General features: G+C 41.2%; 2 pseudogenes; both read right to left on the bottom strand.

Moving 5' to 3' along the window:
- The window catches only part of LOC114630473, a 133133-nt pseudogene that overhangs the window by 103083 nt on the left and 16104 nt on the right, over positions 1–13946 (bottom strand).
- LOC114631130 lies at positions 11163–11286 on the bottom strand (annotated as a pseudogene).

Genomic DNA, 13946 nt, shown 5'->3' with positions numbered 1-13946 from the left:
AGATAGATAGATAGATAGATAGATAGATAGATAGATAGATAGATAGATATTGTTATGGTTTGCATATACTCAGCCTAGGGAGTGGCACTATTAGAAGGTGTAGCCCTGTTACAGTAGGTGTGTAACTGTGGGTGTGGGCTTTAAGACCCTCATCCTAGCTGCTTACAAGCCAGTATTCTACTAGCAGCCGTCAGATGAAGAGGTAGAACTCTCAGCTCCTCCTGCATCATGTCTGCCTGGATGCTGCCATGCTCCTGCCTTGATGATAATGGACTGAACCTCTGAACCTGTAAGCTAGCCCCAATTAAGCTTGACCAAAATAGAAATACTGACCTCAGGCCATGAGTAATTTTATCTGCAGTATCTACCGCATCAACGCTCAGCAGAGCAGCATTCTTGAAATTCACAAGCTCCCTATGTATTGTTAAAACTTCCAGAGAGGTGTTAGAATTAGGAGCATGGTGGCTGCCAGAGTGATGAGTGAGACATGCTGATGCTAGGAAAAAGAATGGGGCTTGCTGAGTGCCCGGACAATGGTGACTGGGAAGCTGTATTGGACAAGTCCCCGACTCACCATTGCTTACCTATACCCCTGATGGAAAAAGCTGCCTTACCTCAAGTTTTTTGACCTTGTGGAACAGAGAATCAAAAAGAGAAGTTATAATATTTCTTGTATTCTTACTAAATGTGACCACTTATTCAGACTCAATCATGGACTGGTCTAGAAATCAATTCAATATTGGAAATAAGTCTTCATTTGGAAGTCTGGGTCTGGACATTTTCAGAGACATATATGGAAATTAGCTGCAGTTCTCTATGATGTTATGTTAGCAAGAGATAGAGTTGGGACAGGATCTAGATTTCAAACAGGTATTAGCACATGTATTAAGGCAATGTAAGTTGCATTGATTGTACACCTTCTAATTGTGTTTGTGTTTTGAAATCCGGCATGTCAGTTATGGAGGTCTATCAACCAGCTTTTGTTTTAGTTCCCTGAGTATCACAGAACCTTGGTACTCTAAAAATACCTTGCAAGTATTGGAAGAAATAAGGCAGGCTTTAAGCAGAAGCAAGAGGGTAGTGGGCTTGATTATTGCTAGTGTAACAGCTTTAATTGCATTAATTGTTAGCACCACTGCTTCTGCAATTGTTGTGACACAAGAAGTTAAGACAGCTACTTTTGTTAATCATTTAGCAAAAAACGTTACTAATGTGTTGAATATACAAGAAGATTTAGATAGGCATTTGGAAGAACGGAGTGATGCTCTTTATCCTGTTCAAATTACTGGAAGGAGATTCAGAATTTAAAGATAAGGAGCCATCTTGAGTGTCAAGCCAAATACTATTGGATTCATGTTAGTTCTAAAATTTACAGTGGTAGTCATTATAATTAGGAAGAAGTTTAATGACACTTGCAGTGTATTTGCCATAATTCTAATTCAGCCCTAATTAACTGTTGCCCTTTTTAAGTCTTGGATTGGTCATAGTGTCTGTTCACAGCAGTAAAACTCTAACTAAGACAGATACTGACAAGATTAATCTGTATGATCAATAGAGTAGAAAATACATTTTTAAAAACAAGAGGAAATAAGTGGTAGCATACAATCTATCTGTCATCTCTATCTTTCTCTCATCCTTGCTTTGGGAGAAGTCAGGGCTTTGCCATAAGAAGTGGTATGGGGAGGCCTGTATGACAAAGAACTGAAGGTTTCACCACAGACTAGCAGCCATGGCTTCACTGAGTCATTGAGTACAACCTCAAGAAGATGGGGAAGCAGAGCCATTTGGCCAAGCCATCCCTAAATAGAGAGTCAGGAGGGGCATATGGGAAGATTTGAAAGGAGGAAAGGGATTTAAAAAATATATACATTGAAGTTTCTGTTGTCACAATATATCACAAGCTTTTATTGCAATCTAAGTATAAAACTAAAACAAACTTAGGCCAGCAAGATGGCTTATAGTAAAAGTAGTGACTCCAAGCCTAACCCTAAGTTTAGAGTCTAGGTCCTAGAAGAAGAGACTCTTGTAAGTTGTCTTCTGATCTCCACATGTATAATTTGACATACAAAAAAAAAAAAATCTCAGACAGACAGACAGACAGAGACAGACAGACAGACACACACACACACACACACACATTTTTAAAAACCTGAAACCTTGCCTGCTCTACCAGAGGTCACACTGGCTACCAGAAGTCCAGGTAAGCCTCCTGCCTCTGAATTCCTCACTCTCTCTCACTCTCTCAGTGCCCTCTCACCTATCCCCAGGTCCCTTGCCCTGTAGTCACTGTGTCCCAGCCCTCAACTTGGGCAGAGACTCTCTGTGTGACAAGAGGCTATGCAGGCCTTCATAAGTTCAGGCAGGCTACTGACCCACAGTCTCCCACTCGCTTGGTACCCACCTCCCAACCCCCACCCCAGCCACAGATCACCATGTCCCTGACCCTAACTCAGGTAGAGACATCACAAATGCCCCACCCCCACCTCTGAATGACAAGAGCTCCACACCAGCTCCAGAAGTCCAGCCCCCAACTCATGTGGAGACCCTTTTCCCAAACAACACAAAGACTCGACAACAACAAAAAGAGACATTTACAGACTAATTTCCCTTATGAAAATATATGCAAAAATACTCACAAATTTATTCCAGAATGCATAAAAAAAGAGCAGCCAAGTGATATTGGGATGGTTCCACATATAAAAATCAGTCAATGTAACCCATCACATAAATAAACTGAAGGAAAAATACATAATTATCTCCTTATATGCCAAAAAATGCCTTGGACAAAATCCAACACCATTTCATGATAAAGTCGTGGAGAGAGTAGGGATACAAAGAACACACCTAAACATAACAAAGATAATATACACCAAACTAGAGGCAGCATTAAATGAAACAGAGATAAATTCAAAGTAATACCATGAAAATCAGGAACAAGACAAGGCTGTCCACTCTCCCCAAATCTAGTCAATATAGTACTTGAAGTTCTAGCTAGAGCAGTAAGACAAGTGAAGAAAATGAAAGGAATACAAATTTGTAAAGAAGAAGTCAAAGTATTATTATTATTATTATTATTATTATTATTATTTGCAGATGATATGATAGTATGCGTAAGTATTCTCCAAAAATTCTACCAAGAAACTCCTACAGTTGATAAACACCTTCAGTGAAGGGCAGAAAACAAGAATTTAAAAAAAAGCAGTAGCCCTCCTATATACAATGGCAAATGGGCTATAAAACAAATCAGGGAAACAACACATTTTATGATAGTCACAAATAATATAAAATATCAATGGGTAACTCTAACAAAACAACTGAGGGACCTGTATGACAAAAACTTCATTTCTGAAGAAATAAATTGAAGAAGATATTACAAGATGGAATGATCTCCCATGCTAGTGTATTAGTAGACACCGTAAAAATGACCATCCATCCTACTAAAAGCAACCTACAGACTCAATGCAATCTCCATCAAAATTCCAACACAATTCTTTATAGACCTTGAAAGAACAATACTCAGATTGATATAGAAAAAAATAAATGAAATTCTGGAAGTATCACCACCCCTGATATCAAGGTATACTACAGAGCTATCATAATAAAAACCACATGCTATTGCCATAAAAATAGAAACACTGATCAATAGAACTGAATCAAAGTCCCAGACATAAATCCACACATCTATAGACACTTTTTAAAATAAAGAAGCCAGAAATACACAAAGCAAAAAAGAAAGCATCTTCAACAAATGGTACTGGTCTAACTGGATGTCTGCATGTAGAAGAATGCAAATAAAACCATATTTATCACCCTACACCAAATTCACAGAGCTTGCATGGGTCTGCACTGGGTCCTCTGCATATGTTATGGTTGTTAGCTTGGTGTTTTTGTGGGACTCTTAGCAGTGGAAATAGAGGTGACTGACTCCTTTACCTGCTCTTAGGACCCTTTTCCTCTTACTGGGTTGCCTCACCCAGCCTTGATATGAGGGTTTGTGCCGAGTTTTATTGTATTTCATTATTCTGCATTCAGCTAATATTCCCGGGAGGCATGGTCTTTTATGAAGGGAAACAGGAGGAGTGGGTCTGGGGGAGAGAGTAGGGAGATAGGTATATTGGGAGGAGTGGAGGGAGGAAAACTGCAGTTGGGATGTATTGAAAATAAATAAATAAATAAATAACCAAAAAAACCTCTAAAATGTCTGCCTGTAAGAAATAAAATATATTTTCCTGTTTGAAATTTTTACACTCACAAATATTTGTAGTTGTTACTCTTTGAAGTGGGAAATGATCTTAGGAACAGAATTTTCAAATGATTCAACAGTCAAGTAATATATGTTTGTAAAACTGTTCTCTACATATTTATATGGTCCTTTACTGTGTGAGAATTTTCCCATTCCTTATTCTATCCGATGTGTGCAGTTCCCTGAGAGAAAATCACAATAGGTAAAATAAATAAATAAATAAGTATAAAAATGAGGCTCCTCAAGGGTTAATGACTTGCTGAGGATCACAGAACTAAGTAGCAGAATGGAAAAGATAAAGTGAGTGTCTGCTTCCCAGCTCAGTACCCTCCCTCTTAACAAGTGATTTCAGGGGAAACAAAACAAACAAACAACAACAAAAAACAAACTCTCATCTATTTCCCTGCCATCAACCAGTGAAAATCAGGCATTTTTAATTATACTTTAGCATCTGTATTTATTTATTCACTCATTCAAAGATTATGCATTAGTGGCATAGTATGTTTTCTTTATGATGACAGATACACATAACGCACATAAGCACGTAAGTACATACTACCACCAATAATAATTTTGTGTAGGGCCTGGGTGTGGCAATATATGCCTTTAATTCTAGCATTCAGGAGGCAGAGGCAAGAGAATTTCTATGACTCTAATATCAGCCTTGTCTACAGTCAGTTCCAGGCAAGTCAGGATACATAGTGAGACCCTGTCTCATTTTTTTTAATGCTGTCTAGAATGATTACAGTGGGCTAATCATCATAAGACCTTATCAGAAACATGGATAGCTGGAGACCCTGCCAGACCAAAAGGCATCACACCTACAGAAGTTCCAAAGCAAAAAGGAAAAGTGAACATACTTTGTGACAGTGATTTTGATTTAAAAAAAAAAAACAGGGAGAGTCCAGCAAAAAATATATTAAGCTGTTAATGATGTTTTCTTCCTGAAAGGGATTGGCACTTTCCCATGTATTTCTTCCCCAAAACCCCAAACTTTCTACAATGAAACATACAAGCTTTGTGATGAGAAATAGTGTGAGACTAGAAAATATGGCCCAAGACATGGAAGAGTGAGCAGAAAGATTTAAGAGCCAGAGGTTGGGCTACAGGGGGACTCAAGCAAAACGGCGTCTTCTGGACTTGATAGGACCACTCCACTCACAACCTCACAGCAGCTGGAATGCTTACACAGGCTCAAGCCTGTTAAGATTATACCATGGATGGGGAGGGGCTATTAAGGGTTGTGGGTGTGGCCCTTGGTATGTTCATTATGCTCCAAGGGTGGTCCCACGCCCATGAGTATATGGGCAACCCAAATTGGACTTGATGGTTTAAAAATAAAAAGAAGGCACAAACTTGGGAAGGAATAAGATATGGGAGCTGAATAAAAGAGTTAAGGTGAGGGGCAGGAGGTGAAAATGATCAAAATATATGGTATGTATGTGGTGGTTTGAATAACAATGGCCCCCACAGGTCCATGGGCAGTGGCACTATTAGGAGATGTGGCCTTGTTGGAGAAAGTGCATCACTGTGGAGGCTGGCTTGGAGGTCTCAAAAGCTCAAGCTAGGTCTAATATGACATTTACTTCCTGCTGCCTGCAGACCAAGATAAAGACCTCTCAGCTCTTTCTCCAGCACCATGTCTGCCTGTGTGCCTCCGTGTTTCCCAACATGATGATAATAAACTGAACCTCTGAAACTGTAAGGACCACCGATTAAATGTTTTCCTTGATAAAGGTGGCCATGGTCATGGCGTCTCTTCATAGCAATAGAAACACTAACTAAGACAGCAATATGAAATTCTCCAGGAATTAATAAAAATATATCTTTAAAAAGAAAAACGTGATCCAAAAAAGTGCCCTGTATGAAAAATGAAAGAAAATTAGAACCTTCCAAAAGAGATATCTAGAAGCAAACTATGGAGCGACACCAAACAGAAGAACTTAGTTCTGCTTGCTGACTTGGAAGGGCCCTGGATTCTCAATGTACAAGATGTGAAAAAAAAAGTTGGGGGGGGGGGGTCCTGGAGCCTATTATACGGCAAGTGCTTTCCTCTAGTTTGCCTATAACCGTAACAGGCAGATTCTGTGACCTCGTTTCCACAATTCACTCTCCGCTCCTTTCCCTCACATCAGTTCTATAAGATGGATGTTATAACCCCCACTTCACAAATGAAACTTGAAGAGATGTTAAGGCATTGATCATGAGACTCAACAGGTGGGTGAGGTGAAAGGAAAGACAGTTTGCAGAACACTGTCACCCTAGAAATATAATGGGGATTGTTTCTGTTAAAATTTTTCAATAAGGATTGGACAATGGAAGAAACGTATTCAAGTCTAGGGTATGTACTATACACTCAATCATGTAATGCCTATGCTTAAATCTTTATTAAGCTATATTTTAGTAAACTCCAACTTTGCTTCAAAGAAAACAAAAACAATTTGGAAAAATGACTGTGTTTGCGTTGTTACTGCAAATGGGATAATATTGTGCTGGTGTTGTGCAAAGTACAATATTTTTAAGCATGCATATGGTGCCAGGAGTTGTGTTGTGTCTGTCAGCAGTCTTGTGTCATTTGAGGCATGGCCGGGTATGGAGTGGTGACTGGCTTCAAACTCAGCAGAAGATGGTCTTGATGACATTGAGCTCCCGAGCTTCTGGGCTTTGTCTTCTAAGCCCTGAGACTATAAGCACCATCACCGTGCTTGGCTCTGATTTTTCTTCCTGAGAACTTTACAAGAAAGGCAGTACTATTATTATCCCCAGTCTGCAGATAAGAAAACTGAGTTTTGTTGGCCAGCAAGTTGGTTCAGTGGGTAAAGTGGCCTGTTGTCAAGCCTGACAGCATGAGTTCAATCTACATGGTAGGAGGAAAAGATCCAGCTCCCACAACTTGTCTTCTGGCGTCCACACCCCCACTGTGGCTGTCTTAGTTAGGATTTTATTGCTGTGAAGAGATGCCATGACTATTATAAAAGAAAACACTGAATTGGGGCTGGCTTACAAGTTTTAGAAGTTTGGTCCATTGTTGTCATAATGGGAAGCAAAGCAGGGTGCAGGCAGACATGGAGCTGAAGAGCCTGAGTGCTTCATCTTGATCTAAAGGCACCCAGGAGGAGACTCTCATCTGCAGGAAGTCCGGGGGAGGGTCTGGATCACACTGGCCAGACTTGAGCATATATATGAAACCTCAAAGCCCTGCTTCCACAATGACACACTTCCTCTAACAAGGCCACACCTCCTTCCATAAGGCCACACCTCCTAAAAGTGCTACTTCCCATAGGCCACTCATATGCAAACCACCACAGTGGCATATCCCACACTCACACAAAATACATAAATGTCTTTTTTTTTTTTTAGAAGAAAATTGAGCTACAGCAAGGGAGAGTAGCTTGCCTGACACCATGCAAGTCTGTTACTTGAAGCAGGTGAGTGGGCTGGCCCGAGACTCTGACTCCTACCCATCCAGCGGGACTTGACACCCACACTCTTTGACTGTCTTGGTATCTACTGTCTATAAACTATCTATTTCCAAAGCTCCCTTTGGGTTAGTATCTCTTTTATAACTTATGAGACATAAGTTTCTTTTGGAAGCTTATGGCAAATAGAAGAAGTTGTGCATGGAAATAACAAAACACAAACCAAAAACCTGCTGCTGTTCCTACAGCTCACAGTGAATTATTACACAATTTATAGAACTCATGAAGAGTAGGACTCAAGCATCCAAACATACAGAAATGAAGACAATGAAATGCTAATTACATAGATTTAGCCAGTACATGCTTCATTCATATGTTGGAATATCATATTGTGTCTCATTAACAAATATAAATAGACCATGTTAACCAAAAACATGAAACCATTTAAATATTTTTATTACATACATTTTATGTTTTTCTCCATGAAGAACCCTATCCCTGACTAGTATTTGCATAAGTGTATGAAACTTAGCCTGGAGAAAAGTTTGCTTTTTACCAATAAGTTAGTTATTAAATGATAAGAAATGGGGGCTAGAAAGATGAGCATTTGTTCCCTTTGCAGAGGACCTGACTTCAATCCCAGCATCTACTTGTTGGCTTTTAATTATCTCTGAGTCCAGTTCCTAGGAGTCCACAGCCCTCTTCTGCCCTCCATAGGCATCAGGCATGTATGTGCCACACATACATTCATGCAGACAAAGCCGTTATACATATAAAATAAAATAATTCATCTTTAACAATTTTAATGGCAAACAAACGGGGGCTCTCAGGGGATAAGAACATGTTCTACTCTTGGGAAGGACTCAAGTTTGGCTCCTAGCTTCCATATGCTGCTCACAACTGCCTGTTATCTCCGGCCTCAGGGAAGAGAAGTCCTCCTTACACTCCTCAAGCACCTTCACTCACTAGTGTATACACACACACACACATACACACAATTTTATTTTTAAATTCTTAATAATAAATAAAGCCTTGATTCTGACTATCTTGTGAAAGCCAGATGACTAGTTTGGTGATTCTCTAGTTGAAGTATAGCCAGAAACACTCAGCAAAATTGTTAACATATGGACTTGTAGACCCTGTGCCCAGAACTTTTACTTCATCAGGTCTGGGGCAAAGCCTACACACTTACATCTCAGGAGCCCTGATGCTGCCGTAGACTGCCATGCTTTGGGAGATTTTAACATGCTCTGACACAAGTCAGAAGTGTAGACACCTAAAGCCATTGCTCTCAAATTGAGAGGTCCCCTCATCCTACACCCCCACCCCACCCATAACATGATCCTAAAATGGGTAAATGACAGAAAACATATAACTCAATCTGCAGTAATCAAGGCTGGAGTGATTTACTCACAGACAAAATCATTGATTTGGGAGAAGTGGAAATTCGAATGTGTCTCTTTCTCTTTGAAGTGGCTGGTTACTTTTTAAATGTTTTACATTTATCTGCTTATCATGTGTGAGGACATGCGTGTAGATGTTAGAGGACACCTTGTGGAAGTAGGTTCTCTTCTTCAACCCTGTGGATTCTAGATACTGAACTCAGTCAGATTAGCAGGATTAGCAGTTAGCACCTCATCTCATAGATGAGATACCTCACCAACCCCTAATTACTTCTAACTTGAAAGGAAGCCAGACTGTAAATGTTTGGGTCGCATTGCTGTCAAATTATCTAATTAAATTCACCTATCAGTATAAAGAATAGACAATTCATTTGAGTTACGAAGTCTAAAGACCTGCAGGGGTGAGTTAAACAGCGCTCATGCGCCCTCTAGTGGGGATGGAGTGCTTCATTGTTCAAAGGTTACAAAATGTAAACCATCTCACTAAACATGAGATTGCTAAATAATTCTTTACGTCTTTATGAGTTCTTTGTGAGTTTCAAAACATGAACTCCAGTCCCACTCATCTCCCCCTTCTCTCATGCCCGCCCTGCATGCACCCTTGCAGCCTCCCCTCCAACAGAAAAAAATAAAATCTTGTGGAAGCTGTAGTGTGTCACAGTGTGACCTACAGTATTCGATTTTGTCCTCAATTCTCTGCTTGCAAATGCTCATTGCAATGACTCTGCTACACTATCAATACTAGAACCTCACTGAAACTCTTCTCGAATTCTCTGTTCTTGCCCTGTGTCACGGAGATCCTATAGTTTTGAATCTGTAGGACAGCCCCTTCGTGCACTCCAACAGTTCATTGATGAGGCAGATGTCGAGGTGAGTCAATTCAAAGCCCTGGATCAGGAGCCACCCCACAGCCAAGGCCAACTCTACCCTGTTTCCGAAGGGAGGTGCAGGGCTGTCTCTTCTGAGTGTTGGCGCTAGTGAGGGACAGGGTCAGCTCTCGCATCTTTTGGAGATGACAATGGGTGAGAATGGGGAGGACATCTTTTCCCTTGCCTGTGCTGTCTCTTGGCAGACAAGTTTCAGGGTCAGTCCTCCCACATTCACACTCTTTCGGTCGGCTTAACCTTGTCCACTCTATTCTGTATTCCATGTGAGGTGCAAGGCCTGCTCTGCAGAGTGCTGCACCAGGTGAGGGGCAGGGCAAGCTCTCCTGTTTTCATGGCCCTGTTGTCAGCTCTTCCACCCACCACAGGTAGCAAGGGCAAAAGGGAGAGGAGAAGCGTGTCTCTCCCTTATCCAGGCCATCACACAGAAGACAAGGAACAGGGCTGATCTTACATTCATAATTCCAACTTGCCCACAACTTCCACAATGTGCAGGCCCATTCTACAGAGTACTGAAACTGGTTGGGGACTCTCTGGCTCTCCTAATCTCATACCCCAAGGGCCATCTCTCCCAGGAGGCCAGGTAAGGGGTGGAGCCAGTTCTACACAGCCCTCAGACATCACTATGTTCCCTGGCAGCAGACCGGGGACATCAACCTGGTCTTTGGTGGTAACAGACCCCTACTGCTGCAGGGTCACAGAGCAAGATGTGGCCACCTGTAGCAGCACAGACCAGGACCCCACCATGGTCCAGGTGGCATCACCAGCTCCTCACATCGGGCTGTTCCTCACTACCCTCAAGTCTCCAGTTCTCTCTCTCTTCATTGTGCCCATATCCTTTTGTTTCTCTTTCTCTTCCATGTCTCCACCACTTACTTGTTCCTCTTAGTGGTGCCTGGGGTCTATGAGTGTCTGGGGTCATCTCAGGAATAGTCTCAGGAGTGCTATGCCCCACTCTTGCATCATGATGTCTGGCATGGTATTCCTCCACCCAACCACCCATCCCTGGCACGTGTGGCACTGAACTGGTAGTTGTCTTGGGCTCCCTCCTCTCCTGGCCTGCTTGAGTGGCTCTTGCTAAGGTCATCTGTCTTAGGCTCACTTCTGCTCTAGGCATTGTGTTCTATTCTCTGACTTGCTCCCTGTCCTGAGAGTCCATCTGGGCCTGGCTGATGCCAGACTAGTGGTCGTCTCAGGCTCACTTCTTTCAAAGAATATTAGGCTACTAATCATTCAGATGTTCACAAGTCAGAACACTGAGCATAGACATAACCTCTCTCCTCTCTGCCACCTACATATAACATGGCAGCCACACCTACAAGGCCTCTAGGGGCAGGGAGATTGTTACATTTTAACTCTTTAAAGTTGGTGAGTATTTTGTGTGTTAAAGAAAAGGGTATTTGGAAAGTTCAGTTATAAAGAGAAGCTAAATTTTAGCTCATGTAAAACTTGGTTACTCCTTATGTTATCATCATTGGCAATTCTTGCCTGGACCAATGATTGTTATTGTGCTGGCAGAGAATATTTTTACATTCGTAGCAGAAAGCAATTTAACAATATGTTAACATACATTCATAGAATTTAACTGGCTTTGCACCTCACCCGGGAAGCACAGAAGGACCCTGGTTGTGGGGTTGCAGGTTAGCTGACCCCAAGGGCATAAGAACCGAAGAGGTAGCCCCACTCCTTGGTGGCTTTGGAATTGAGTGAGCTAGCCAGGTCAGTACTGGAGAGCTTGCCCAGGTGGTGTGGATGCAGGACAGCTAGCAGACTGAGCAATTCAGCTACCTCCCAGGCCCAGACCTAGGGCTTTGTGTTGGCCCACCCCCAATATCTTCCCCATCCATGCCTCTGACCTGTACAAACTTCAATTCAAAATGAATCAAAGATATTAATGCCAAGCCTAAAACTATGAAATTGCCAGAGGAGATCATAGTCAAATATGTAGCCCAGGATATATAAACTCCAAGTATATAGGCTTTAAAGTACCCAAGAAAGTACTTCCTGAAAAGGTCTCTAACAGCACAATAACTGGCAAAGGAAATTGCAAGAAAGTAAAAGGCTGTACTCAAAAGAAATGATGGACAGCATAAGACACTGATTACAGAATAGTAAAGTGTCTGAAAACTATACATTTGATAGGCAGCTAATATCTAGAACATATAAAGAATTACAAAAATTAAATAACAAAAAATCATCCAATCAATGAAATATACTAATGAACTGAATAGAAAGCCTAAAAATTAGAAGCACAAATGGCCAATAAATGATTTCTAAAAGTGTTCAACATCCTTATAAATCACAGACATTTAAATTAAAACCACTTTGAGAAACCACATGGAAATCTCATGTTATTCAACAAGAAAATAAGTGACTCCTGAGGGTGTATAGAAAGAGGAACCCTATTTGCTGCTGGGCCATGGGGGAACATAAACTGGTACAGCTTTGGAGGCCAGTGTGGGGCTTCCTCAAGAAACTAAAAGAAGAAATGCCACGTAAGCCTAGAGCCTGTATGAGTTAGCACAGCATTCCATGCTACATATCCAAAATAGTCTAAGTCAGTATATCACAGAGATACATTTTTATTGCTGCACTATTCCCAATCTCCAAGGCATGGAAGAAGCACATGAAACAACATTCATTCCAGTTCCAATGGCCTCTTCTGGCGTCCATCCATGCATGTGTGCACAGACATGCATCCAGGCAAGACACTCATACATATAAGACAGTCCTTTAAATATGATAAGTGAAAAGAAGAAAGTGTGTTACTCAATGATTCTCTGCTTCCTGGCTGCAAGAACATCTCTTGACTACCTCACCATGATGAACTGGACCTTGTAACTGTAAACCAAAATAAACCCTGGCTCCCTTAAATCACTCTTGTTGGACTACTTCAATTGCAGCAACAGATAAACAAGATAAAAAAGTGTGGAAATTTAATAGTGTTTGAAATTTGTCTCTTATTTATTAAGTAATTTATTTAAAGTGGTCCCATATATCCCAGGCTGGCCTTGAACTCACTAGATAGACAAAGATGACCTTGAAATGTTTTTTTTATCTCAAACACTGAATTTATCGCCATACCTGATTTATGCACTGATGGGAACAGAATCCAGGGCTTTGTATATACTAGATCAGCACTCTACCAACTGAACTTATCCCTACCCCTTAGTTTGGTTTTGTTTGTTTGTCTGTGTTTTGTTTTGTTTTGTTTTGTTGAGATGTGGTCTGTCTCAGCCATGTAACCCACACTGGCCTTTGTCCACTGATCCACTTCCCAAATTCTGAGAAAAAAAAAAAGGTATGTGTCCACGGTCCACCTCAGTCTTCTGTTTAAAATCTTTAATTTCCTATTTATAAAGGCACTATTGACCACTGCTGAGGCCAGCTGTCTCAATGGAAGCAGACATACTGATATTACATGTCTTAGATAGTCCTTGGGAATCAGATGGCTGCAGAGGGGTTTTTGTTGTTGCTGTTGTTCCCTTTCTTCCTGCCCTAACCTTATAAATCTCTCAAGAGGGAACAGAGTCCTCCGTACAATTTGAATCCCCAATAGAACACTGCTCATGAATTTACTTTCAGCCAAGTCTCTAAGGCCATGGCCCGCTATTCTATACTATTAAATATAGTAATAAAGGTAAAAACAGTGTACTGTATATACCTAACAGATTCACTGTTGAAACTCAAACCATTTCCAATTGTATCTCTTCCTTACAAGGGTTAACAATGTTAATGTGTACAGAATTGAAGGGCTTAAGGGAAGTACACTTTCTTAGCTACCAAAATGCGGTTTGTTTTATTTTAGCTTCTTGTTTGTCTGAGCTAGAATCTCACTACATAACCCAGGTTGGCCTGAAGCTCCCCATCTTCCTATTTTAACCTCCTACGTGCTAGTATTCCAAGTATGCAACACTATGCACAATAGCAAAGGGGAGTATCTTCAGGGAGAGAAGAAGGGAGGGAGGGAGGGAAGAAGGGAGGGAGGGAGGGAGCT

This window comes from Grammomys surdaster, unplaced genomic scaffold (genome assembly GCF_004785775.1).
Source record: "Grammomys surdaster isolate TR1022 unplaced genomic scaffold, NIH_TR_1.0 67, whole genome shotgun sequence".
Classification (NCBI taxonomy): Eukaryota; Metazoa; Chordata; class Mammalia; order Rodentia; family Muridae; genus Grammomys; species Grammomys surdaster.
This window is presented reverse-complemented; position numbering and strand designations above follow the sequence as displayed.